This window comes from Lissotriton helveticus, chromosome 4_1 (genome assembly GCF_964261635.1).
Source record: "Lissotriton helveticus chromosome 4_1, aLisHel1.1, whole genome shotgun sequence".
Lineage (NCBI taxonomy): Eukaryota > Metazoa > Chordata > Amphibia > Caudata > Salamandridae > Lissotriton > Lissotriton helveticus.
This window is the reverse complement of record NC_136063.1, coordinates 1035187260-1035214597: the sequence shown is the minus strand read 5'-3', so window position 1 is coordinate 1035214597 and position 27338 is coordinate 1035187260.

The following is a 27338-nucleotide window of genomic DNA, read 5'->3' as shown; positions in this document are numbered from 1 at the left end:
GTGATTTTAGGGTTTGCGGTGAGGAGTAGTAAAGACATTGAGCCATCAGTCCAGCAAAAAAAGATAGAAGGAGGCAGGAAAAGCATAATAATAATAATAATTCTACATTTGTAAAGTGCAAACATATCACCCCTGAGGGCATCCAGGCGATGGGCGGGTATTAGAGAGATTAGGTGAGCTATTGCCCAGAGTTACATGATTCTGAGCCCAGCTGCCATCTGTGCAGGGGGATGAGCCGTGAGCCCTCCATTCTGGTGTAAACTGCTCTGACGGCTGCACCACACCTCGCCCACACTCTGCCCCACTAGGCCAAGAGGGACTCCCCCCCTTGGGAGATTTTTCTTTCTTTATTTTACCACAAAATTATGATGTATCGGTGAATCCATTAAAAAAAAAATTAAGATACTGGCTTCCATGCCTCAAAAATAAAAAAACCCTGGGTGGGCCAGGGTCCGGGGAGGTAGCACATTATATTTTAGGGAGGAGGGGTGCATGCCATCCCCTTTCCCAAGCCTTCCTAAGGCCCCAGGGACAGTATCACTAGGAACAGATGCTACATTTAAGAGGGGGGAGTGCAGTCCCCTCCTCAATCCTTGGAAGGGCCTAGGTACTCTATTCCCAGGGCTTCGAATTATACGGGGGGTTGACCAACTCCCTCCTTAAACCTCCAAAAGACCCCGGGGACTCTATCCCCCAGGTCCAACTCAATTGTTGGGTTCAGTGGGGCCTTGCCCCTGGAACACTGATTCCCTGCTTGCAAGAAGGGAAGATGTGCATGCTCCGACCCAGTGGGAGCTACGGGAATGCTCCTGTTGAGTGGGAGCACACATTTCTAACCCTACCTATGCTATTGCACTCAGGAAAACACAGATTAGCCACACCTGGTGGGAGCAGATTGAAAAAGATGCTTCAGCCAGGCGAGAGCAAAGCTGTCTCTCACTGCACCCAGGATGGATGCATGCAGGGGAGCCAAAGGGGCGACAGAGGCCATGGACTTCCCCCTGCAGCCTTCAATATAATATGCCTAGTGGTTCCCCAGGTGGGGCCGAGTCACCCACCTTAGGCTCAGGGGGATGGGTTCCCTGGGGCCAGTATTGGCTCATGAAGAGAAGGTGCACAACCCCTCACATTTAAAATAATTTTGGCCCTTTTAGATGGAGTTCCCAGGGCCAGAATTAGCTTGGAGAGGGGTTCTGTATACCCTCACCCCTCAATTGGCTTAGGAAGGGGGCTGCCTCACCCCTTGACCTTTAATTTAGTTTTTGGTACAGGGCATGGGTCCCCCAGGCCAGTATTGGCACAAGGAGGAGAGGTTGCATGCCCCCTCACACTTTAAAATATTTTTGACCATGGTGGTATAGGGTTCCTGGGACAACTATTTACTCAGGGGTACGTGATGCAGGAGCACAGAGAAGGAGGAGGAGACAGGAAGGCATTTACAGAGTGCACATAACCCTGTTTCAGCAGACAGAGGAAGAAACCCATGACAAACATAGACTAGACTCAGCAAACAATACTAGACCGGATGGCTGATCAACATCCAATACTGGATCATCAGACCCGCAGGACCCAAGCCATTCCCACACATGTGCAGGTCCTATGTTCACTGCACCTACAGGCATCAAGGAGCTACCAGAGGGTAGGAGCTGCAGGAGGAGGGGTGTCCCAAAGTTGTGTTTCTTGCTTCCTGAATGCTTTCTTTGATGCAATGTACAGCGGATACACCATTATATCCGATTCCCTACTACACAACAGGTATAGCAGCGGACCAAATTGGATTACTACCAGATAGCTCAATTTCCACATGTAATTGGGTGCATTGATGGCCACATGTAGTTATCTGTTCTCCCTCAGATAATGTGTATGTGTTTAGGAACAGGAGATCCTTTGATTCACTCAACATCTAATTCATATGTAATGCCTCATACATAATAACTGATATAGTGACCAAAATATCCTGGTAGTACGCACAATTCATTCATATTCAGATACAGTGGTATATACACACATCTCACTAGGGGTGAATTTGGGGAAGGATACCTGCTGGGAAAAATGCATGTTACTCACTCGTATAGACTCCTTAGATCTGTAGTAATAGGACAGTGATTAACCTATTGCCTTTCATCCTGTAGGTGACAGTGCATTTGCTGTACACTCATTCATACTCACACTATACCTTCATCCTGCAACTCAGAGTGAAAGGTAATACAATGCTGTACACAAGTTGATGTGCAATGTCATAGAGTGGACCTTCAGACTACTGAAGAGGGGGTTCCACTGTCAACACAAACGTGGAGGTGCACTGCAGTATAGGCCAGAGATCTGTTGAAAAATTGTGGCCATTTGTACCATGCTGCACAACCTAGCAATAACCAATGGCATACCATTTTCATTAAGTTATTTCTAAGTGGTTTTTTTGTGAGTAATGGGGCAGGTGTATTTTAGCATGCATCCTGGCTTGGTTGGTGTTGGTTGTGTGTGAGCTGTTGATGTCTGCTATGCCACTGATGGATTCAGGCTGTAGGGTGGGATACATGTTGTCCTTAAGGGAGCTGGACACCAGGTGTGTTTATGGTCCTCTACCGGTCTTCTTGGCATCTGTAAACCTGTTTGCCAGCTTCTCATTTGCACTTGAGCGCAAGTCACACCAGCGCTTGGTAGGTTTTCTATGGAGCGCTGTGTGACCCCTATGGCATTTACTTTGGCTTGGATGTCCAGTCAGATCTTCCTCTTCTCAGACTCGGGATGTGTAGGCATTTTCTTTCCCAAACAGTTGCTCTTGGCTCTTCACCATTTCCTCAATTAGGACCACCATTTTCTTTTCATTAAACTTTTGCTTTCTCTTGCATCCTGCAGCCTCCTTTGCCTTCTCCTGTTAAGCCATGATGCATATTTGTACATGTCTCTGCACTCTCGATGTTCTCCTGAGTGGTGTGCTCCTGCTTTCAGCCTCTTACACAACCTCAGGCACTCAGAAACAGCATGGGGAAACACACATCCTGGTTGTGATGTCATCAAACTGCATCGGAATAGCAGATTCGCTATTTTGCGATTTTTTATTTTGCAAATTGGCTATTACAGAATCACTAATTGGGAATCTGTAATTGTGAATGCGAATATTACCGAATCATAATTTTTTTGCGAATTTTTTCCTACATTGCATTTTGCGATTCCCACATAGCGATTTGGTATAAATCGCTATTTGGGAATCGCAAAATGCTTTTTTTAAACATCTGGCCCTATGACCTTACAATGCTACCTTAATAGTAGGATTTTGCATTTTAGGAGGAAATTCAGCTCCTGTGTAAGTCACAATTATGCAAAAAACAAAAGTAATTTGTGAGATAAGCAGCATGGGCCAATTTATTAGTTTGAAATAATCTTCAGTAAAATACATTTGTCTTTTTTTCCCTCCGATATCTGTTGTAAAGTCTTGATTGCTGTGTGGTCATTTTCAAATACACCTTTCAGCAGATAGCTCATTGTTAGGGAGTTATATATATTAATAAAATTCAATGCAGGGTATAAAACCTGCAAAGTGTCAGCTATGTTTTCCTATTTGATCTATTTTTACATCACCAACTCAATGATCAAGCCAAAGGTAGGCCATTCTAAGCAAAAAGTGGGGAAGGAGTCTAGCTCAGGCTGGGACTGGGAACCAAAAGTAGCCCTGGTGACAATATGCAAACCAGCCTTTTTGGCATCCCTCCCCTCTCTTTCCATCCATTTATTCTCCATCTTTCTTTCTCCCCACTGATTCTGATCTGTCTCTCTCACTTCCTTATTGCTCTTTTCCACTAATCCATCTCTTTTTCCCTCACCTCTTGCTCTCTCTCTCTCTCTGTCCCTTTCTTTATTATTCTCAAGCTGTACCTGGAGACCCAAGAAGAATGACAGAGGCTGCAATGGACCTTCAGAAACAGAACTATAATGGACCCATTCCCCACCAACCCACTCTCAGGAAGCGCCCAATGAGATAAATGGCCAGTCTGTCTAAAGTCTATGTAGTGAATGATTCTTTCTTCCTTATTATATGTTGTGTGATCACATCATGCACACAGGTGTATTGCATTCAGTTCAATGCAATTAAATTCCTTTATTTGGATAGAGACATGTCCATAAAAGCACAAATCACATTTCAGCATATGAAATACACAATTACATTGTAAAATAATATATTAATCAGGTAAATTAAAACATTATTCATAAAGTGCACATAGTTTTGGGGACTGGCATGGCAATTTTCAGAAAGTCACCTACTCGGAAGGCCAATTCATCATCTTCCAGGACGGGAATAGATCTATATGCAATTTGAAGGTAAGTGGGTGAATTATTTTTAAAATAGGGTATTAAGAGCCATTTAGCATACATTATAAAACACATACAGAAAAATAAAAAGTGTATTGCATTATGTGTTGAGCGTTATGACGAGCATGATCATGCACCTTGTTTTCTTTCGTATGTGATATTGTTGGATTGAGCTCAAGGCCCACATTCTTTCTCCATGGTATCCGCAACCAAGTTTTCATGGACAATGGTCCTGCAGGAAGTGGGTTCCTATATTTATTGAAATAAACTTTGTTTACTTACTTCAAACAACTGCGTTCCAGCTTCATCATTTACCACCACATAATTGGCAAGAGCAACGGTGAGCAGGAGTCTGATGTCTCATTTCCGATGATTTTAGCATTTTCATGTTAGTTACTTCTCTGTGAGGACTGGTGTCTTTCCTCCTGTCACCCTTCAGCAAAGATTAATTTCACTCGCTTTCGAAGAGCTGGTTATAGCACCTTCCTTGACGCTAACTGTGAGTTGACTTTTGGGTCATTTATAAAAATTTCTTATTTTGACACTCTCAATTGCTGCTTTTTCTTCTCGTGCTCAGACTCACTCACACTCGTATTCCGCATGCATGATGACGTTTACAAAAGGATTGTGACCCCTACGTTCTGGGAAGGGTTCCATTCCTGCACATAAACAATCAGAAATGGCATTTTACAACTTCTGTGTGTGCTGCATTAGCACAAATGGAACTTGTAAAACCTTTTTATTTAAAGGATTGATAATGTGCAGGAAGAGACACCTTTCTGCACATAAACAATCACCAGAGGTGAATTTCTCGTTGTATGTGTGCTGCAGAATGCAGCACGCATAGAAAGAGGAAAAAGCAAACTAGGAGAAATTCATACATTTCTCTTCTTTGCGTCTCCCTACGCCTCCCCTGGGGATGCGTAGCATTCAGATGCATTTCCAGATCTACGATTTCTTGTAAATCTGGAAATGTGTCTCGTTCCATGGATGTTGCGTGGAAACACCCACAGAAACACCCATTGAGCGAGCCTTTCACGCAAAGTGCTGTGTGTAATGGGGCAGTATTTTTACAAGGACAGTACAAGACACGCTGGGTGGCTTTTCCTTCCTTGTAAATATGGGGCAGAAAATGCACTGCCAGTGCATCAAAAACAGTGGTGCACTTGCAGCACAAGGGGTTTGTACATCTGCCTAATGATCTTCTCAAGAGGAAGCATAAAACCTTAGTAACCTGGAACAAGTTGCTGCGTTTCACTATCTGGGTATTCTACTGTCATACAACCTTAACTGGGCTTCAGAGAAAGAGAAAACAAAATTGTTTCTAATCCAGCCCACATAAGAAAAATCCACCAAGCCACAGTGTCCAGGAAAGTGGCCCCTGCACTAGAAATTTACAACATCTAGGTTCTAGGGGGGACCCTTTAAGGAGCGGAACTTTGAGGTAGGGGGAACATGAATTGCCTTACCGTTATTGAAAATCGCTTTCTCAGATTGCTGTTAAATTTACCCCCTGGTACCCCTCTGACCCCTTTTTATTTAGATCTTACACATAAACAATTGACCCTCAAGATAGACTACAAACTATTAATGTTTTGGCACCGACTATGGTCGGTTGAAGAGCGAGCCTCCTACCAAGCGGCAGTAATTTATCTCCTTGAATTGCACCTCGTAACATCCATTCCATGGTTTAGTCACCTAAGAGACCTACTCGGGAAGCTTGGATTGGAGGTATATTGGTCTCACCTTGAATGCTTGTCTGAAAAAAACCAAGGCTAGGATCAAAGTGATTTACTGGGAAAACAGTGATAGAGGTGGAGGTGGCAAAAGTGGTGGGTGCACTGACCAAGGATTTTATTAGTTTTAAATTCTCCCCAATCTATGACGTCACTATTGATGAAATTGATCCCCACTTGGCATGTAAATTATTTATACAATTTCGTTATAAGACCTTACCCATCAAGTTATTTTGTAACAAGTGGCACGGTAATGTCTCAAGTGATGACTTATGGCCAGCTTGCAAAACCTGTTCAGAATCCATTGTGCACCTGTTATTCTTTAGTCCCCACTATAAATCTTTGAGGGGAAAGTGGATTATCCCATTTTGTAGATTGGTTGGCCTTGGACACTATCTTGAGGTGATGAGAACTTTGTTTACTGATACACGCAGGGTAATAGTTTTAGGCTTGGCCAAATATTGGTATGCCCTTTGGATCCGGCGATTCAAATGTATTGTATGAATTGTCTCTCTCTGGTTTAAACTTTTATATTGTATTTTACGGCAGCCATGTGCTCTTTTTAAAAAAAACTTTTATTCTTGTAATGTCCTTATTTAGTTTCATGCTGTGTACTTTTTAAGATCCTTGTGATCTAAATAAAGTTATACATGATGATGAATAATAATAATAAAAAAAGGGAGAGAGACAGTACATTTAAAATTTCTAACATTCAGCAGTTCGTACAAATAATTCCTTGTTTCTAAAACCCAGGTAAACTATTGCAACCTTGGGCGAAGTGGTATAACGCTTTTGAAATTTTACTGGTGGAAATTGACACAGAAAAATGTAATGCAAAAAGAAAAAAAGGTATTTTTTAAAGCAATCTAGGTATTGAAGGGCGGCACGTTTTTGATAGCTTACCAGTTATCACACCAGCAGGAGAATGTGAAGGCAGGAATGATTATCTAGAAGCTGTTACCAGATGGAAGAACAAGTTTACAGAAAAGCCAAGTTTTTTATTAGAAAGATTTAATTTTAACAACAGAAAACAATCGATAGAAGAGACCGCTGAGGAGTATATTTCCCCTCTCAGAATATCAGCTGCCAAATGCAACTTCGGTTTAACTCTGGATGTTTCAATCAGGGGTCAATTTATGTTTGGATGTCATTTGAAGAATATCCAAGAACTCTTTCTTTCATTTAGAGATCCAACTCGGATGGAGGTCATAGACATGGCAAAAACAATTGAATGTTCGATTTTATATAGCAAAACAACCTATCAATACTGTACAGGTTGCAGAATGTATTAATGCTTTGTCTTTCAGGATTAGGAATAACAAGCCACTATTTAAAAAAAGCTTCTTAGTTTTATAGATGTAGTTCAAAAACTCATGTTAGCAAGAACCCTGCGTGTCCTTTCATTAGTAAGAGGTGCACCAGATGCTACAAAATGGGTCACTTTCAAGGTGTGTGCAGGAATGCTGACGATACCCTTCGGGTAGGTTCTGTTAAAATTGCCTCTATCACAGAGGGCTGTGTGCAGGATCTGTCCAGAGTTGTCCTCAGGCTTGAGATAGATGCAATTGAAATTAATTTGATCAAGGGACCCATTTGTGATATTTACATGGTGCTACCAAACTGGACATGATGGCAGATTCAGGAGCACCCATCACTTTTATTCCAGATACTTTGAATGAACAAATTTGGAGTACCTCCAAACCTTTAGAAAGACTTGATATGTTTCCTAAAGAATACAGTGATGAAGACATTAACATGCTTGGGAATTTGTGTTGAAAAGGTGAAGGATAGGATTGCAAGGCTTGGCAAGGTTAGGTTTGATGCTTTTTCCTGGCTCTCGCAACACAGTCAGAATATGTAATTTAAACATAGCTTCTGTACAAGATTCTGGAGGTAATATCCTATCAGAGGTGATAAAATCCTTTCCAGGAGTGTTCACCAATAAAACTGGTATGATTTAGAAATTTGGACAGAAAAATTAAAGAAAAATGCCATTCTTATTTCACATACGGTCAGGTCTGTACTTCTATCAATTAGACCTGAACTTAAAATTTTCCTGGATAATCTTGCAAAAGATCAAGTGATCAAGTGATTACTCAGACCGACTATTCTGAATAGGTCAGTCCCATTGTCATAGTTTGCATAAAGGATGGCGATATAAGATTATATGCGGATATGCACACTTTAAATAAGAATCTGTTTGTCGATGGTCATCTGTTATCAAAGATCAATGATTTGCTTTCAAATTTTAGTGGAGCAACAATTTTTTTTCTCTTTGCTAGATCTCACTCCGCTTTTTATCAGATTCCCCTCGCTGCAGAATCCAAAGACCTTGCAACATTTCTCACCCCTTTTAGTGCGTATAAGTTTTTAAAACTTCCATTTTGTCTGGCTTTAGCGGTAAGATTTTTCAAAAACTCATGGATTCCATTTTAGCAGAAATTCTTGGGACACAAGCCTATCAGGATGATGTCCCGATTGTTTCAAATACAAAGTTGTAACTCCAACATATTTTAACAAATCTACCAGAAGTTTTTAAAAGAGTAGGCATCACACCTAAACGTGAAAAATTTAAATTATTTAAAACTGATTTAGACTATCTTGAACATTGGATGTCTGATACGGAATACATTCCAAGGTTTCTTTAGTACAAGCCTTACAAGAGGTCGCTCCTCCTAAAGATAAAGATTCACTGAAGCCTTTTCTGGGGATGAGTGTATACTACACAAAATTAATTCAAGGTTATGCCATTATTGTACAACCCCTTAGGAACCTGTTAAAGAAAAATGCTCAGTTTCTGTGGGATGGGGATGCTGATCAGGCTTTTAATACTGTCAAAAGTGTTATCACGAAGGCCCCTGCCAGATCAGCTTTAAACCTGGCTCCAAATGTATGCTTACTGTGGATGCCAGTCAGATTGGTATAGGTGCTGTACTTTCACAATGCTGTGACAACAGTGAGCACACAGTGGCTTTTGCTTCCCGCTCTCTGGAAACCTCAGAGTCTCACTTAGGTACCATTGAGAGAGAATCTTTGGTTTGCTACTGGGCCAATGAGAGTTCAAAACCTATCTGTGGAGAATGAGTTTCGTTCTTTTCATTGATCACATACCTTTTATGTATCTACTTAATGGAAATGGTTTAGGAAAAGCATCTGCTAGGTTGGTCAGACTTCTGTCATGATTGTAAGAGTACAACTTAAAAATGGAGTTTATTCCAGGTAGCAGGAATTCCAGGGCAGATTTTTAGTCCAGGATGCCTATTCAAGACATTAATTGGGGTGAGGTGCAGAAAGAGGTTGAGTCAGTAGTAGATACTTTGGATGATAACCTCAATACCCATGAATTCATTTCTCATGATGATTGGATGTCTGCGATTACTGATTATAATATTTTATCCCATGTCATGGAGTTTTTCACTAAAGGATGGCCTAGGGAGAGATGTTAACCTGCTTCACTCAGGCCATTTTCACAAGTAGTCAGTGAATTGTCCATTGTTGGCGGTTTCCTCTTTCGCAATGATGTAATCGATCCACCTGTTGTAATTAGACCCAAATTATTTGAAGCAGGTCATTGTGGTCATCTTGGTGTTGGGGCTATATCTACGAATTTTAAACAATACCTTTGTTGGCCCTCCCTGAATTCCCAGGTAGCCAATTGGATCTCATCTTGCAGTACATATTTTCTATCAGACAAACATTGGGTTACTCATAATACACCTTTAGTGGTTCCCTCTCCTGACGAACCATGGCCAAAAGTTGCTCTTGATTTTTCAGCCCATTTTACTTGTTACTGTGTGACAAAAGATTTTTAATAGTGCTGGTTGATTATTTTTTTTATGGATTTTCTTTGATTTTGTTCCGGTGGCCAACACATTGTCAGTTGCAATTTTTTTTGCAATATCTTTGATTGTGAAGGACCTCCCAGGAATTTAATAAGTGATAATGGCACTCACTTTGTCTCTTCACAGATGAAAGAGTTTGTACAGAAACACTGTAGCTGACATCTTAAAATGGCCTTATTCTCTCCGACCAATGGTTTGGTTGAGAGAGTAAACAAGTACGCCTTGGTGAGTTGGGTAGCAGTTTATGTTTTCTTAAAACAAAAGGTTTCTCCATTTCTTTTGTTAAGGAAAAGGGAACCTGAGTCAAATGTTTGTCCTGATTGGAATAAGGACACATTGCCAAAAAGACAGAATTTGCAATTGTTGTATTGTCAAAATGGTAAAACAGAGAGTGTAGGCTGCACAAATGAAGCACAAGTGGTAATATGATGTCTCCCATGGTGTGAAGTGTCTTGACTTGAAGGGAAATTACAAGGTTCTTCTTAGACGGACCAAGAATGTAAAAAGGGAGAATCAGTGTTTTCTTAACCAGTTCAGATTGGGAAAGTGTCCAAAGGTGCTGTTTGGTTGCAAGGTAAAGGTTGGTGAAGCAAAATAACTCTAGTCAAATTGACACCTGAGCAAGCACATGAAAAAATTGGAAAATGATAGCTGGTTTAAGTTGGGAGATGTTGGGTCTTTATTAGACTAGGAGCAACCATTAGTTTGCTTATACAATACCATTTTAAAATTGCAGAAGGAATTTCAACAGATGTCGTGCATGAAGGTGTCTCTTCAGAGGTTACTAGTGAGCTAACTAACAGTCCTTCTATTACATCTGATAGTACTATTCAGATCCAATCCAGACATGCACGGAATGTTTCCATGCCTACCAGGTATAAAGAATTTTATGTACATTAAATTGCAACTTTGTTTTTCATTATAAAAGGGACGATGATGTTGCATGATCAGGTGCCCAGGTGTATTGCATTATGTGTAGAGCGTGATCATGAGCATGATCACGCACTTTGTTTACTTTCGTATGTGATGTTGGATTGAGCACATGGCCTGAATTCCTTCTCAATGGTATCGGCAATCGAGTTTTCATGCATGGTTTAGATTTCATAGAGAACGGACCTGTGGAAAGTGGGCTACTCCATTTATTGAAATACACTTTGGGCCTTATTTATGAGAAGTGAAGCATCGCTGCCTGAAAGCAGCAATGCATCACTTCTCAGTGTGCCCTCCTTGCGACATGATGGATGCGTCATATTTACTGTATGACGCATCATGTCACAAGGAGTTACAGATACGTCAGTATTTCTGACTTATCTGCAGGCGCATAAGTGACGCATTTCTAGAGTGTGTCACAAAAGTAACACAACTCCAGCAATGTGTCCTTTCACATGGGGCAACCCCATATGAAAGGGCCTGCGCCAGTCTTACACCTGTTGTGAGGCAGGCATAAGATATTGACGCATTTGCACCCTAGAAGTGGTGCAGTGAAATCTCGTTCATTTTACTGCGTCACGTCTATGAGGCTTACTTACGTGGAAACGCCCACCCTGCATACATTATACCTGACGCAGGTATAATGTAGCGCAGGGGTTTACAAAGTGATGCATCTGCTTAGATGCATCACTTTGTAAATAGGGTGCAACAGGAGGCATGTTTTATGCCGCCGATGTGTCACAAAAAGTGACGCAACGGAAGCGCAAAACTGTTGCAAGGCCTCATAAATAAGACCCTTTATTTACTTACTTCAAACAACTGCGTTCCAGACTTATCATTCACCACCACAGTCTAGTTAGACCTGTCTAGAGCTGTGGGCCAGATGGACGACCATTTTTTGCAGTCGTAAAGGGGTTTTAGGCCCTTTTGCCACCGTAGAAAACGTGTGGCCAATGTACCAACCCTATTTTGCACGTCGTTAATCAATTAGCGACTCCTAAAGTAGAGTTAGCGACTCGCTATCAAAAAGGGCCATTTCAAGAGCATCCCTTTCCTAATAGCGACTCCAAAACCTATGTGTGAATGCTGTTGCAAAACGCTCACAGTTTACCACCCTTCTCAAAAGGGTGGTAAAGCACTTGCAAAGGGAAGGGGTCCAAGGGACCACTGCCTGCCCTCAAAAAAATAAACTGAAAACTTTAAATTTTATTTTTTACCTGCAACCCATTTTCATTTAAGGAAAATGAACTGCAATTTTTTTAAAACTGCTTTATTGGCAAAGCAGTCCCATACATGGTGGTCTGCTGACCCTAGCAGCCCTCCATCGCTGAGAGTGCTAGTCATTCCCAATGGGGTTGCAAATTGTGACAGCCATATTAATATGCATGAGGCATGCAATTTGCAACCCCATTGGGAATTGCAAACAGTGTCTCAGATATTGTTGTGTATAGCATTTTGCGACTCGCAAATTGCGACTTGCAATTTGCAATTCGCAAAATGATATGGTAGTTTATCTGGCCCAGTGTTTCTTATCCTGTGGTCCACGAAGTCCGCAAAGTTTAAACTGTAGAAATTGCCTATGTTGGGGTTGAAGGCTGTCAGTAGTTATTGAGAGGGGTACTAGAAGTCAAAAGGTTATGAAATGCTGGCCTAGAGTATTGGATAACAAGCATTCAGCTGTACCTTTAAAGGGATATTGCAAGTCACCTCGGAGTTACATACCTGGTGGGTGAATTGGAATATCTTTATATGGTACAGCTGTGGGTACATTGTCGCCCATATAGCGGGAAAGTGAACGTTGGTAGAAAGAAAAAAAAAACTCCAAGCAGATCCTGTTATATTTCTGGCTCGAATGACATCTTCGGCTGCAAAAATATACATTTTGATATCCCTCTCTGAGGCCTTCCAGAAACATAAAACCGATCTGACTTCAAAGGAGCATTTCACACAGAACTCTGTTTAGAAACACAAAGAGAATCATACATATTTTTGTGGAAATTTTTCATGCTAACAGGGTTTTGAATAGGAACCTTTGAGAAGACAGTTCGAAATAATTTCTGCGCTTCAAAGTAAGTCCCGAGTAAAATTTGCATATACGGCTACATTAAATGCTGCCCTTACTCTCACCCTTTCTCACACTTGGAAATTGCTGCACAACACTTTTGATTTACCAGTACAATGAAAAGGATGAAACTGCACAGACTTTCCTCTAAAACATTTCAGTGGACCTCTTTCAGAGGCCTGTTCTAAGGGGATACCTTATCTTTTCGATTTCTATAGGCAATTAGAAAAATGCAGCAAGAGAAACATTTTAGGATATGTGTCAAGAAATCCACGTTGAATGAGGTATTTTATGCTGCTCCTGCTTCAAATTGAATGTTATATGCATCAACAAAGTTCAAGTTTGTCTTTAACGTCTACATGCACACGTGAAAATGTTACAAAAAAGATGGGAAAAGAATATTATAGAGACTACGGGCCTCATTTATGAGGCCTTGCGTCAGTTTTGCGCTTCCGATGCGTCACTTTTTGTGACGCATCGGCGGCGTAAAACATGCCTCTGATGCGCACTATTTACAAAGTGACGCATCTAAGCAGATGCGTCACTTTGTAGACCCCTGCGCTACATTATACCTGTGTCAGGCGTACCTACTAGGGGCCTCATTTATGAAGAGCTTGCGCCGTCGATGCGCCAAAAATAATGGCGCATCGTCGGCGCAACGCATGCGCCATATTAATGAAGTGGCGCATCTCCGACGATGCGCCACTTTCAGCCCACTGCGCAGGGAAAACCACTGCGTGAAAATGCCCTGCGACACGTAAGTATTAATGTATGCAAGGTGGGCGTTACCACGGAGAAACACGCGCAAAAGTGACGCATCCACATTTATGACTTTATCCACTTTTGTCGCATCTGTTGCGGAAAATGCGCAGCGTTGCGGTTACGTCAGAATTGGTGCCATTGACTGTACACATGTGCAATTAGTACCTCCGGCAGCAACAGCACATTTGTACATAAATCGCAAACATACATATTCAATCAATGTACAGGCCATTGTGGATCACCGTGGACTATTTACCAATGTGCTGACAAAATACCCTGTCAGTGTACATGATGCCTTCATATTCCGGAACTGCATCATAAATGACCGCTTCAAGAATGGCCAGTATGGCAATGGCCTACTTGTAGGTATGCAAAAGAGTATGATACAATGCACCATCCATGCTACCATACTGGTAATATTGCTTCAATGACGCTTTAATGAGGTCATGGATGGAATAATGTTGTACTAGCATATACATATACATCAATAGAAGGGGCATAATTAATTAAGGTCATGCGCTGCTGGTGCCTAACTTCACAAATGGGAAAAAGTCACGCGCCAGTGGCGCAAGTCCTTCATAAATGAGGGCCAAGGTCATGTAGAGGCATATAGGGAGTCAATGCATGTCCGTCCAAATCTGTGTCCATTTCCCAGCATAACTATGTGCCAAAGGTGTCTTGCATGTGAGTCACTGGGTGTGTTCTCTGCAACATCCATGCCCAATGGACACTGCCAAATGAAATATTGCCCACAACATATGGCCTGTACTTGACCAGAACCATTACAAGCATTTCATTGTACCTTCTCATTTATTCCATTACAGCTGACCAGGGATATGGCATCCAGCCGTGGGTGATGACACCTTATGGAAACCCACAGTCGCCACAGGAAGTAGCGTACAACCAAGCACATTGCAGGACCAGGAACATTGTCGAAAGAACATTTGGTCTGCTCGAAGCCAGGTTTCGGCGCCTGGACAAGTCTCGTGGACGTATGCTGTATTTACCAGAGACAGTGTGCAAATTAATTTTGGCTCACATATGTGTGCTCACAAAAGTCCCCTGGGATGATGGACCTGATTTAAATCCACAAATGCCGGAGGATGACCAGGAGGACGGCCATGCTCCTGTAAACCAAAGCACAGCAGCAGGCATCCGCAGACGTGCTGACATAGTGCATACTTTTTTTTAAGAATGTGAAAAATAACATCCTCATCATGCATCTTGATTTTTGTTTGGACTAATAAAAATACATCATACAACCTTTACTCCCTTGTGCATGATTATTTTTCCAAAATTTACACTGCAAGTTGCTTGACAATCTCATATGTGGAGTACATAATCAATCAATCAATCAATCAAAGCTATTATATAGCGCACTACTCACCCGGAGTGTCTCAAGGCGCTAGGGGAGGGGGGGTCCGCTACTGCTCGAACAGCCAGGTCTTGAGCCACTTCTTGAAGGCAAGGTGGTCCTGGGTCAGTCGGAGGTGGGTCGGGAGGGAGTTCCAAGTCTTGGTGGCCAGGTAGGAGAAGGACCTTCCTCCTGTGGTGGCTCTTCGGATGCGGGGGACGCCCGCGAGGGTGTGGCCGGTCGATTGAAGCTGGCGTGTGGGAGCGTAGAAGTTGAGGCGGCTGTTGAGGTATCCTGGGCCTTGGTTGTGTAGGGCTTTGTGTGCGTGGGTGAGGAGACGGAAGGTGATTCTCTTCTTAACCGGGAGCCATTGCAGATCTCTCAGGTGTCCGGAGATGTGGCTGCGACGGGGAATGTCCAGGATGAGTCGTGCTGAGGCGTTCTGAATCCGCTGGAGTCTCTACTGGAGTTTGGCAGTGGTTCCTGCGTAGAGGGAGTTGCCATAGTCCAGTCGGCTGGTGACGAGGGCCTGGGTAACAGTCTTTCTGGTCTTGGTGGGGATCCACCGGAAGATCTCACGTAGCATGCGCAGGATGTTGAAGCACGACGAGGAGACTGCGTTGACTTGTCTGGTCATGGAGAGGGAGGAGTCCAGGATGAAGCCCAGGTTGCGTGTGTGGTCTGTCGGTTTGGGTGCGCTGCCCAGGGCCGGGGGCCACCAGGAGTCGTCCCAGGCGGAGGGTGAGGATCCCAGGATGAGGACTTTCGTCTTGTCCGAGTTCAATTTCAGGCGGCTGTTCTTCATCCACATGGCTACGTCTGTCATCCCTTCGTGTAGGTTGGCTCTGGCGGTGGCGGGGTCGTTGGTGAGGGAGAGGATCAGCTGGGTGTCGTCGGTGTAGGAGATGATGTTGAGGTTGTGTTGGCGTGCGATGGCTGCGAGGGGGCTCATGTAGACATTGAAGAGGGTTGGGCTGAGCGAGGAGCCTTGAGGAACGCCGCAGATGACTTTGGTGGCTTCTGATCTGAACGGGGGGAGGCGGACTCTCTGTGTCCTTCCGGCGAGGAACGAGGTGATCCATTCCAGTGCGTTCTGGAGTCCAACGTTGCTGAGGTGCTGCGCTAGGGTACGGTGGCAGACAGTGTCGAAGGCCGCGGAGAGGTCTAGGAGGATGAGGGCCGCTGTTTCTCCGCTGTCTAGCAGGGCTCGGATGTTATCGGTGGCTGCGATCAGGGCGGTCTCGGTGCTGTGGTTGGCCCGGAAGCCAGACTGCGAGAGGTCGAGGGATCCGTTTGTCTCGAGGAAGGCGGCCAGCTGCTTGTTGACGGTCTTCTCGATGACTTTTGCAGGAAAAGGGAGGAGCGAGATGGGGCGGAAGTTTTTGAGGTCGGTGGGGTCCGCTGTTGGTTTCTTCAGTAGGGCGCTGATTTCGGCGTGCTTCCAGCTCTCCGGGAAGGTGGCGGTGTCGAAGGAGGCGTTGATGATGTCCCTCAGGTGGGGTGCGATGACAGCGTCGGCCTTGTTGAATACGTGGTGAGGGCAGGGGTCGGTCGGAGATCCGGAGTTTATCGTGCGGATGGTGTCTTCGGTGCTGATTGGGGTCCAGGCGCGGAGGGTGGTGGTGGGGGGCGGTCGTTCAGTCGTGGCGAGCGTTGGTTGAGTGCTGAAGCTGTTGTGTATGTCCGTGATCTTGTTGTGGAAGTAGGAGGCGAGGGAGTTGCAGAGGTCTTGCGAAGGGGTGATGTCGTTGTTTCCGGCGTTGAGGTTGGAGAGCTCCTTAACGATGTTGAAGAGTACCTTGCTGTTGTGTGCGTTGCTGTCCAGTCGTTCCTTGAATGCATTTTTCTTGGTGGCGTGGATTAGTTGGTGGTGTTTTCGGGTGGCGAGCTTGAGGGCAGTCATGTTGTTTGGTGTTGGGTCTCTGCACCAGGCTTTCTCGAGTGGTCGGCAGTTCTTCTTTGAGCTCTTGAGTTTGTTGGTGAACCATGGGGCTTTCTTGCTGCGGGGTCTGCTAGGTGGGGTCTTCAGAGGGGCGAGGTCGTCTGCGCAGTTCGTGATCCACTTTGCGAGGTTGGTGGCGGCCTGGCTTGGGATCGTTGCGCTGGTGGGAGGGATCATGCTCAGGGAAGTCGTAAGCTGGTCGGCTGTGATCTTGTACCAGCTTCTGCGTGCAAACTGTTGCTGGTGGTGGTGGATCGTGGTCCTTTTGAAGCTGAAGTGGACGCAGCTGTGGTCCGTCCAGTGGAGTCCGGTGGCGTGGCTGAAGGTGATGTCCTTGCTGGATGAGAACACGGGGTCGAGTGTGTGTCCGGCGTAGTGGGTGGGGGTGGTCACCAGCTGCTTGAGACCGAGGTTGGCGAGGTTGTCCAGCAGGGTGGTGGTGTTGCGATCTTTGTTGTTCTCCAGGTGGAAGTTGAGGTCCCCGAGGAGGATGTAGTCAGCGGAGAGGAGGGCGTGCGGGCTAATGAAGTCGGCGATGTCTTTGCTGAATTGTGTGCGTGGTCCCGGGGGTCTGTAGATGAGGGTGCCTCTGAGGGTGGTCTTGGGGTTGATGTGGATCTGGAAGTGCAGGTGTTTGGCGGGTGTGAGGGCGTCGTCGGTGTTGGTCGTGATGCGGATGTAGTTCCTGTGGATGATGGCGATGCCACCTCCTGTCTGGTTGACGCGGTCCCTCCGGATGATCTTGTAGCCGTCCGGGATGGCGATGGCGATGTCGGGCGCTGAGGAGGCGTTCATCCAGGTTTCTGTGAGGAAGGCGACGTCTGGAGATGTGGTGTCGATCAGGTTACAGAGTTGGACGGCGTGTCTGTGGATGGAGCGGGTGTTGAGCAGGATGCACTTGATGTGGTTGCTGCTGGTGCTCGGCTTGGTCGGTGCTGGTGTAGTGCAGGTCTGGATGCAGGTGAACTTGCAGGAGTGGCAGCAGAAGGGTCCGTGTGTGCGTCTCGGGGTGGCTCGATACCAGGCCGGGCTTCGGCCGGCGTTGAGTGCGTAGAGTTCGGCGGCGGCGTAGGTCCGGCGGGTGTGCTGGTGTCTGCGGGAGCCAGGGGTCCTGGCACTGGGCGCGGTCCAGGCGCGGACGGGTGCAGACGGGCTTACCTTTGGTGCGCCTTCGGCACACAATCGGCGCTCCGGCTGTGCGTCAACGCTGCGCGTCAACGCTGCGCGTGCGCACGGTCGCCATTTATGGCCAAGTGCAGGGAGGGAGGAGCAGCTGGGAGGCGGGAGCGGGGAGGGCACAGAAGGGAGGGGGCGTGTCCACACTCCTGGCGGCAGGAAGCGGGGAGCGGGGCGGGTGGGCGCGGGGGACAAAATACACAGGGGGGGGACACCAGTACAAGCAGAGGGCAAAACAGGAATTAAATGTGGAATGCTGTACAGTTACAAACTAAACAACAAAAGGCAGAAAATGCGGGAGAACGAGCGGCGGCGGGGGCGTGGACAGAGGAAGGACGGCTCAGCGAGGCTGAGAGCAGTGGCACTCAGGTGGGGGGCACACGCGACAGCTGGTGGCCGTGCGGCGCGGGGGTGGCCTAAGGATAGGTCACCAGGTATACATGATATTTACTCTCATGTCTGGAGGCTGACATCAGACATACATCAGGCCACACATCCATTTACATTGTACTGCCTTGCAATTTCACCTGCAATGGCCACACTCACCAGTGTCTGTTCAACACAGGTACCCTGGCATCATAGTGCATGTGTGTCTGTGTGCAGGGTATGAATGCACATGTGTATGAAGGTGACCGTTCCTGTACTAAAATATTCCTCCATGCAACACAGCATACATAGTGCAGGTAGGCAGGCCGGCCATTGTGAGTCAGCGCACATGAAAAGCACAGGAATCTCCCGTATGTCAAAGACACAGCACCTTCCTGCCCTATTTCCTTGCTGCAGGGAAGTGCCGCAGGAATGCATGCTGTAATAATCTACGCAAAAACATCATAAATTAGGGTATAAATTCACAATAGTCAAAAATCAACATTTACCATCCCAATTTAGTGGTGCAGAAAATGATAAAAGCACAGGTGAAGATGAGTCCACATTATGAAATCACACAGCAGGTAAAAATATAAAACATTTCTTGTATGTTGCAAAGTCATGTTGGAGGTAAATCAATAATAGGACAAACATTACATTCATTAATATGTTACACAGTGGATGTGAGGCTAAATATGACCATCCATGAAAAAGTAGCCCTCAGTGCTCACACAAGTTTGCATTATAGAACTAATGTGGCAGGCACATAAATGAAGTTGGTGTATCATACTTCACAATCTCATCCATGCATTCATGACTCTACACACAACAGTGACGTTGGGTCTGCGTACGTCACTATGTGACCCATGCATTCCTGACTGGACGCACAAAAGTGACATTAGCTCTGCCTACGTCACAATCTGACCCATGCATTCCCAACTCCACCCCCAAAAGTGACGATAGGTCTGCCAACGTCACAATCTGACCCATGCATTCCTGACTCCACGCACAAAAGTGACGTTACACAAGGACCAAAAGTGACTTTGGTCAACACATGTCATAGTCTGACTCAGCTGAATATAGAAACAACAAATATTTACACACAAACATTTTGTGTTCCTGTTGAGACACTTTCATGCTAAGCGTAAACACGCATCTTTTGCCCAGCGTCAAAAATACAGCACTTAAGATATGCAACAACATTGTCAGCTAAAAACTGCAATGTGCCATTAATGAAGATTGTGACGCATGCCAATAAAGTCGCATCTACTAAAACTGGTCGCACCTTGAGGGGAAAATATGTCAACAGTCAGCCATGCATCAAATTTACGATGCAACATAATAAAGATTGGGTCGCATGACAATAATGACGCTTCCACCATAACTGGTCGCACCGTAAGGGTAAAATATGTCATCAGTCACCCATGCTTCAAATCAATGATGCGACATAATAAAGATTGTGTCGCATGACAATAATGACGCTTCCACCATAACTGGTCACACCGTAAGGGGAAATATTTTAACAGTGTACCATGCTTCAAGTCAACGATGCGACATAATTACGTTTTATTCGCATGCCAATAATGACGCATCGACGGAAACGAGTCGCATCGCAACAGGAAATGATGTAACCAGCCTGCCCTGCTCACAAACAGGAAGTTATATAATACTTTCGCTTTCTCTTTCACTCCTTTGTAGTCTCTGAGAGGTGTAGGAGTGTGTTTGCAAAGTGCTTGAGAGTTTTGTCCTGTCCTGCAGTTGTTTTACAGTGTGTGTCTTGCTAACTGTGTCCAAATAGTCTCTGTAGTGTTGTGTATTGTCTACCTGTGTGTTGTGTGTAAAGGGGTGTCTGTCTGTTTAGGGGTTTTAATATTCATTAATAGGGGGATTTGTGTTCTGTTAAGGGGTTTTCAAAGTTAGTAATAGGGGGATTAGTGTTCTGTTTAGTGGATTTATAGTAATAGGGGGATTCCTGTGAAAGCAACATTTTTTTTGTTGCATTCACACAGCGTGGCTTGTGCTTTGTCACAATGTCACCCAGGTCTAGGAACCTTACTGAGCAGGAGAATGGGGGGCTACTGTGGCTGATTGTCCACTACCTCCCAAACATGATTGGGAGTGGAGGCAGGGTACTGCTGGGTTACCCAACCCAAGAAAGGAAGCTGAGGTGGGAGAGGGTCCGGTACCAGATGTTGCGAATATTTGGAGTGGACCGGACCCTCGGACAGTACAAGCATCGGTGGGCTGATGTCATCAACCGTGAGCAGGATCTCCTGGAGCACCTTGGAATCGAGGTCGAGGGAACAATTGGTAAGTCAAATTACATTTATTTCATGTATTAACAGCTGTATTGTAAGGTTAAGCTATTCCATTGCGAAACTACAGGGGCCTCACTGATGATCCCCTTGCGCCGCTGTAACATCAGATATAGGGCCATATCTATCAACAAACCCTTTCGCTAATCAAAACTTGAGATTTTCAAGGAATCGCTATTTATGAATTGCTAAATGGTATGTATGAAGAAAAAGCGCTATTATTTTAGGAATTCATTAATCTTCCGTATGTGCAACTTTGCATGTTTATACTTTACAATTAAGGGATAATTCCATATGCATTGCCATGGCCCAGGAGGGCCATAGGAATAATTTGAAATAAATACACTAATTGCAAATCAGCTATTTGCTAATCGACATTTGTGAATTATTACAAGGGTGCAGGGGTGTCTCAAAGACACCCTGCTGCAGCCCTCAAAAGTATATGTGTGTGCATATGGTGCACATACATGCCCTATGGCCATGTGTGTGCATCACCTGTCACCTTCCAAAAAGCAAAATTGTGCATTTGGAAAAAAATGCACCTTACCATCAACTACAGGTTGGTGTTAATTTGCTAAATCTGAAACATAATTTGCTACACAAAAATGCTACATACATAAAGGCAGATTTATGAGGCAGTTGTGCCTCTTTGCACCGCAATTGCGTCACTTTATTTGACCAACTGCCGCGCAAACAAAGCGCCCTATTTACAACGTTGTAAAGCACTGCGCCATAAGAAGGCGTTCCTGCGCAGGGGGGGGGGGGCTTCCTGCGCAGGAACACCTCATGAAAGTGGCTGAGTGAAATCTATGAGATTTCACTCAGTCACTTTCTGGGCAATGCTGCGTCAAAACCCTGCGCCTGCTTGAAGCAGGCGTAGGTCTTGACGCAGCATTGTGCAGATGGTGCATCCCCGAGCCTTGCTGGAGCTGCATTGCGCTTGCGACGCAACTCCAGCAATGGGCCACAATTCCCGCACAGATGCCTCACGCATCTGTGCCGTTTTTTCACCATGGTGTGCTGCATTATAAATGAAGTCCCCCATAAAAGCACAATCACATACATCTACACAATGCAAACATATTATCGATATGGGACAAGTGTGCAAGTATTTGGCAAATGCCATCTCAATGTGACACCACAAACAAGGGATTACATGTGTGTCATACATGCAGTGGAAGAGTGTGCTTCACATGTGAAGCACTTAGCCAGAGACTGTTGTATGAATCAGGTTGCACTATACTCAGGTGTGAGGGTCTGAAGGCACTGAAGGGAGGGGGTGTGCTGCTACTGATGAAATAGGCAGGTCTTCAGTTCTTTAATGAAGGTAAGATGGTCCTGGTCAGTCGTAGTTGTGCGCCAAGGGAGTTTCATGTCTTGGTGGCCAGGTAGGAGGATGTTCTACCTCCAGTGGTGGATGAGTCAATCCTTGGGATGGTGGCCAGTGGGAGGCTGGTGGAGCGGAGGTGGCCGGTATGATCTGAGAACGAGAGGCGGTTGAGGAGTCATTCTGGGCCCATGTCATGTGTCTGTGTGTGTGAGTGGGTGAGGAGGCAGAACGTGATCCTTGTGTTGACGGTGACCCAGTGTTGGTCAATATGGCCTGTAGAAATGCTGCTGTGGTGAGGGCCGTCGAGGATGAGTTGTGCCGATGCATTTACTATGGGTAGTAATTCTAAGTGAAGTCTGGCAGTGGTTCCTGTGTATAGGGCCTTCCCGTTGTACACTTGGCTGTTGATGAGGGCCAGGGTGACCGTCTCACACGTTCCGGTGGTGATCCACCAGAATATCTATTGGAGCATGCGCAGGGTGTAGAATCATAAGGATGACATGACGTCCACTTGTTTGTTAGTTGTGAGTGAGTAGACCTGGAAGAATCCCAAGTGGGGTGTATGCTCCGTGGGTGTTCTTGCAGTGACCATTGTTGTGGACCAATAGGCGTCGTCCCTGGCGGATGTTGATTTGCCAAGAATGATAACCTCTGTATTGTGTGTCTACAGTATCCGCTGACTGACCTTCTTCCATTCTGCAGCGTCTATCTTTCCTTCATGGAGGTTGTTTTTGGTTGGGGCTGGGTCTTGGGTGAGGGACCGTACCAGATGGGTGTAATTGGCATAGGTTTGTATGTTGTGGTGGTGTGTGCATGCAATGGTGGCAAGTGTGCACATGGAGATGTCGAAGAGTGTCGTGCTGAGCAAGTAGCCTTGGGGTACGTGACAGTCAGTGTATGTAGACCCTGGCTATATGACACATGCTAATTTTAGTGCAACATAGACATACCTCCTACAAGTAGGATTTCCTTGTGCCCCACGTGTGTCAGTACTTGCCATTGTTAGAGGGATGCAACAGTGCTGCAAGTCCATCATCAATTAGCACAATAATCATGCAGTTACCTATGCAAGTAAAAGGGCCACCGGCAGATTTGACTATTGACATCAGTAGTAAATATGCATTGATGTACATGTGTATAAATGGCCATTGCATCATTTATCATGCATTGTCAATCCACATACCAGGCCTTGATGCTGGCCATGATATGACGTCCCCTGTCAAGATGCGTCTACCATGAAAGTGTTGCGCAGTGTGTGTTGCGTAGTGTGAAAACGCAGCACGTATTTACTCCCAAGCAGCACCCCATGTACAAGAGTTAAATGATAGGAGGCGGTGCCCAAATCAATTGCAGTGCACACCTGTGTCTTTCCTTGCAACACAATCCTAATTTGGCCATGTTTTGTTTCCATGGTGCATTTTACATGTGTGTAGGCTTGTGCAGCATACAGGGATGATGGTCCATATACCTTGCTATGTATCTGCGTATGAAGAGCACAATTACAATGCCTATACAAACCTTGCCTGCAGACAGATGCACTGGCATCATGTTGAGAAGGGGCCTGCATATGTGAATGGCGAGCATTGGGTTCATGGCCAGGACAAATGCATTGGAATGCACCATCTCATATGTATTGAGGCCTTACATGTCATGTACATTATTTATCTTGTTAGGTATTACGCAACATGACTTAGCATCCCTGTGTATGACCATCGATGATGATGCTACCATGCTTTTAAATTGATTCCCTGTTAACGATAGCCCCTTCACAAAATTTTCAGAAGATTGCATTAATGTGCATGTGTACAGGTGTCAATGTGTAAGTGCAGACTGATGTGGATGTCATTGCTCCATTACAGAAAACATGACACAAGATGAGGAGAGGCAGTATTGCATCCGTCTAGAGAGATACCGCCACATACGGAATGTTGGTCGTTCATTCAGGCAGATGGGACGCCGACATGAGCACTCACGTGCTGCTGGAGCATGGAGATCACCAACTCCCACTCCACCATCCAACACGCGGAGCAGGCAGGAAAAGGCTAAAACCTCACTCATGCACTCCGGACCACCAACTGGATCATGTGAAGATCAACATCCCCAGATGGACACTGATTCTCCTACACAGAGTGGACCCTCAGGCACTCAGACATCAGCACTATCAACATCTGGTTTGGTTGCACCCCCAGCTGGTCTTGGTTCAGGATCTGCAAGTCAATCCACTTCTGGACATCCCTCGGATCTGAGCCCAGTGACAACCACTGCTCCAAAATCTTGACCCACCACAGCAGAGGCCCTTGCAACGAGGACAGGTGGAGCTGCAGTAGCGCTGGACGTACAGCAACAGGGCATGCAGTAGCTCCCCCTGAGATCGACGGTGTGCTCCTGATGGCCAAAATTAACAATATTGAGGGCAAAATGGAAAATTTTGAAAAGGCCCAAAAGGAACTGACATTGAAGGTTGCGGGCATGCAACTGCAGCTGGCCACCCTGCTGTCCATGGTTGCCGACATGAAGGCCACCATTGAACAAATGGACGAGCAGGAATGAACACAGAGTGAACAACTGTGGTCGTTGTCCATGACATGGAATTTCACATGTCAAGTTACGGACCTTATTATTGTTTACATTTTTTAAATGGTTAGATAGTATTTAGGATAGTTGTAGTACTTAGGAATAGTGTTAGGATAAGTGTTAAGTTATTAGGAGTGGGTGGGGGTTGATGTATAGTGTATGTTAAATGTATTTTTAGATGTATAAAAAAAAAATCATTGTTTAGTTAGGTAGGTTAATTAGTATGTGTTTAGATTAAGTGTATGTATGCCTGATGTGTGATTGTTGAATAGGGGTGGGGGATCATCTGTGTGTTGTGTAGTATGTGTGAGGTAGGTATAGGAACAGTTAGACAAGATAAGTGTAGATGTTAGTGCCTTAGATTACATTAGTGTAGGATTTTATAAATATTTTTGAATAGTGTAGTGTAGTTTAGCATAACATTTAAATTGTGTGAACAATTTTTGTTAATAAAATATGTGTTTCAATTACAATAAGTTGTACTTGTAGGCATATGAAGTTGAGAAATCAGCTCTGGGTGAGCCTTACCCTTGCTGGCTAAGGAATGTCAACATGATCTCATATCTGAGATTACCGTTACATGTTAGCTATTGTAAGCCAAATGTTCATTACACTATCACTAATTCATACAGGCCAATACTCACCCTTGAGGGACTTTAGGTAATGTGTCTCAGGTGAGCCCATGTGATCAACAATCATGTGTAAAGATTCTGGGACCTCTTTCATGACGTTTTTCCGTAGTGGAGCACAGCAGGCCTTCCTGTAGCGCTACCCTTTTGCAGGATGAAGTGCAGGACCGTGCCGTATCTGCTAGTTACTGCGCAGTCCTGTTGTTCTCACCAGCACTGTTGCACAATGTCCTGTTCATCGCTAACGCAGTCACCTTTGCACTATGGGGCAAGTGTGTCTGCCTTGCGGTGAACATCAGACTTGTACAGGAACGGACACCTCTCAGTTAATCAATCATCACAACGGCCTCTTCCTCTTACTATGTCTACTGCATTGTGAGAAAAAGGGGAGACAAGGAGAATTCATCATATTTGTCAACATTGAGCCTTCTTCACGGCTGCACTGGGTCTGTGTAATTTCTGGACAGTGCCTCACATTTCATGTTCCTATTACATCTGGGGCAGTGTCAAAAGGCAATGGATGTTGCTGGGAAGGCACCCAGCAACACCCATTGCACGTGCCTGTAACGCAGATCAATGCGTGCAAGGGTTGGATTTGCTGCATGCAGCATTATCCCATGACTATGTGCCTTGGTGATGGATGCTGACTGTTAGGCAGGGTTAGGCATCACACAACGTCACACAAGTGAGGGTCAGATGGCACAAGGGCCGTCATTTATTGGGCCACCTGGTATTGAGACTGTACCTCAATGTTTGCAGTGTTTCCCAATGCTGAGGGCCAGTATGACCCACGTCTTTCCTGCAAGTGGAAAAGAAAACTGGTTTACAGGCTGGCTATGTAGATGCAGGGAAATGTGACCATGGCTAGGTCTGTATTGCAGACGTATGTCTTGTGGGCCTAGAAGCAGATTCATTGGTAGAGGTTTGCTGGCCCAGGGTTCTGGCTGACTGTGTAGGCGTGTGTGAGCTCCTTGAGTTTCAGTATATCTGTATGGGTGTGGATGCAGTAGAGCTCCTGTATGTGCAGGCGGAAGTGGTATTATCATGGGAGCCACAGGGAACGTCTACCTACGGTTGTCTGGACATTCATCTTTTTTGTACTGAGGGTATTTTTGATACTGTTATTGAGGGCTTTCACATTGCACAGGCTGATGATGATGGATGTGTGGCAGATCTAATCAATGCATCAGTTGGCAATTATTTTGATGCACTTGCAGAGTTAGCAGAGGGTGAAGAAGTATGGTGAGGATACTGCTATTATCCGTAATGACAGTGTGAGGGATGTGTTCTGTACAATGTATAGTTTGTGTGGTACATATGAGTGCTGAACTGTTTATCCAGCCCAGGGTACCCCCAGGTATAGTCCCATGTGGTAGTGGTTCTTGTGATGATGATGATGACCTGTTTTGACAACAAATGGAGATTTGTCCAGCTGAGGCACATACTTGTTGGCACATCTCGCATCCATTGTGGTTAGTCGTGTCCTGTGATGTTGGGTACCTTGGTGAGGGAGAGGCAGAGCTGGGTGTATTAGGCGTAGGGTACTATGCAGAGTCCACGTTCACTGATGTCCTCAGCAAGCGGAGCCATGTAGACATAGCAGACAAAGGTACTGAGGGACAGTCCCTGAGGAACTCAGCATCAGTACTCTGTGTGTTGTGCTGTGAAATGTATTAGGCTGAATCATCTGCTCCGGTCTGCAAGGGTGGAGACATTCCAGTGTGGTGTATTACCTTGCCTCATGCCATAGTGGAGTCTAACTGCTAGTGTGTTGTGGAACATTGTTTCTTGCAATGATGCGATGTATTGTGTATATGGAGTGGCAGTGTGACCTACTTTGAGGATTGTGTGGATGTTGTTGTGGCGTGTAGGAGGGACCTCTTGATGCTGTTGTTTGTCATGGCGCAGGATTGGGGATGTTCTATGTTCCTATGAACATCACTGGGTGCATGATGACCCTCTGGTTAATGAATTTGACTGCATATGTGTGTGGAAAGATGTGCCTGTGGGTC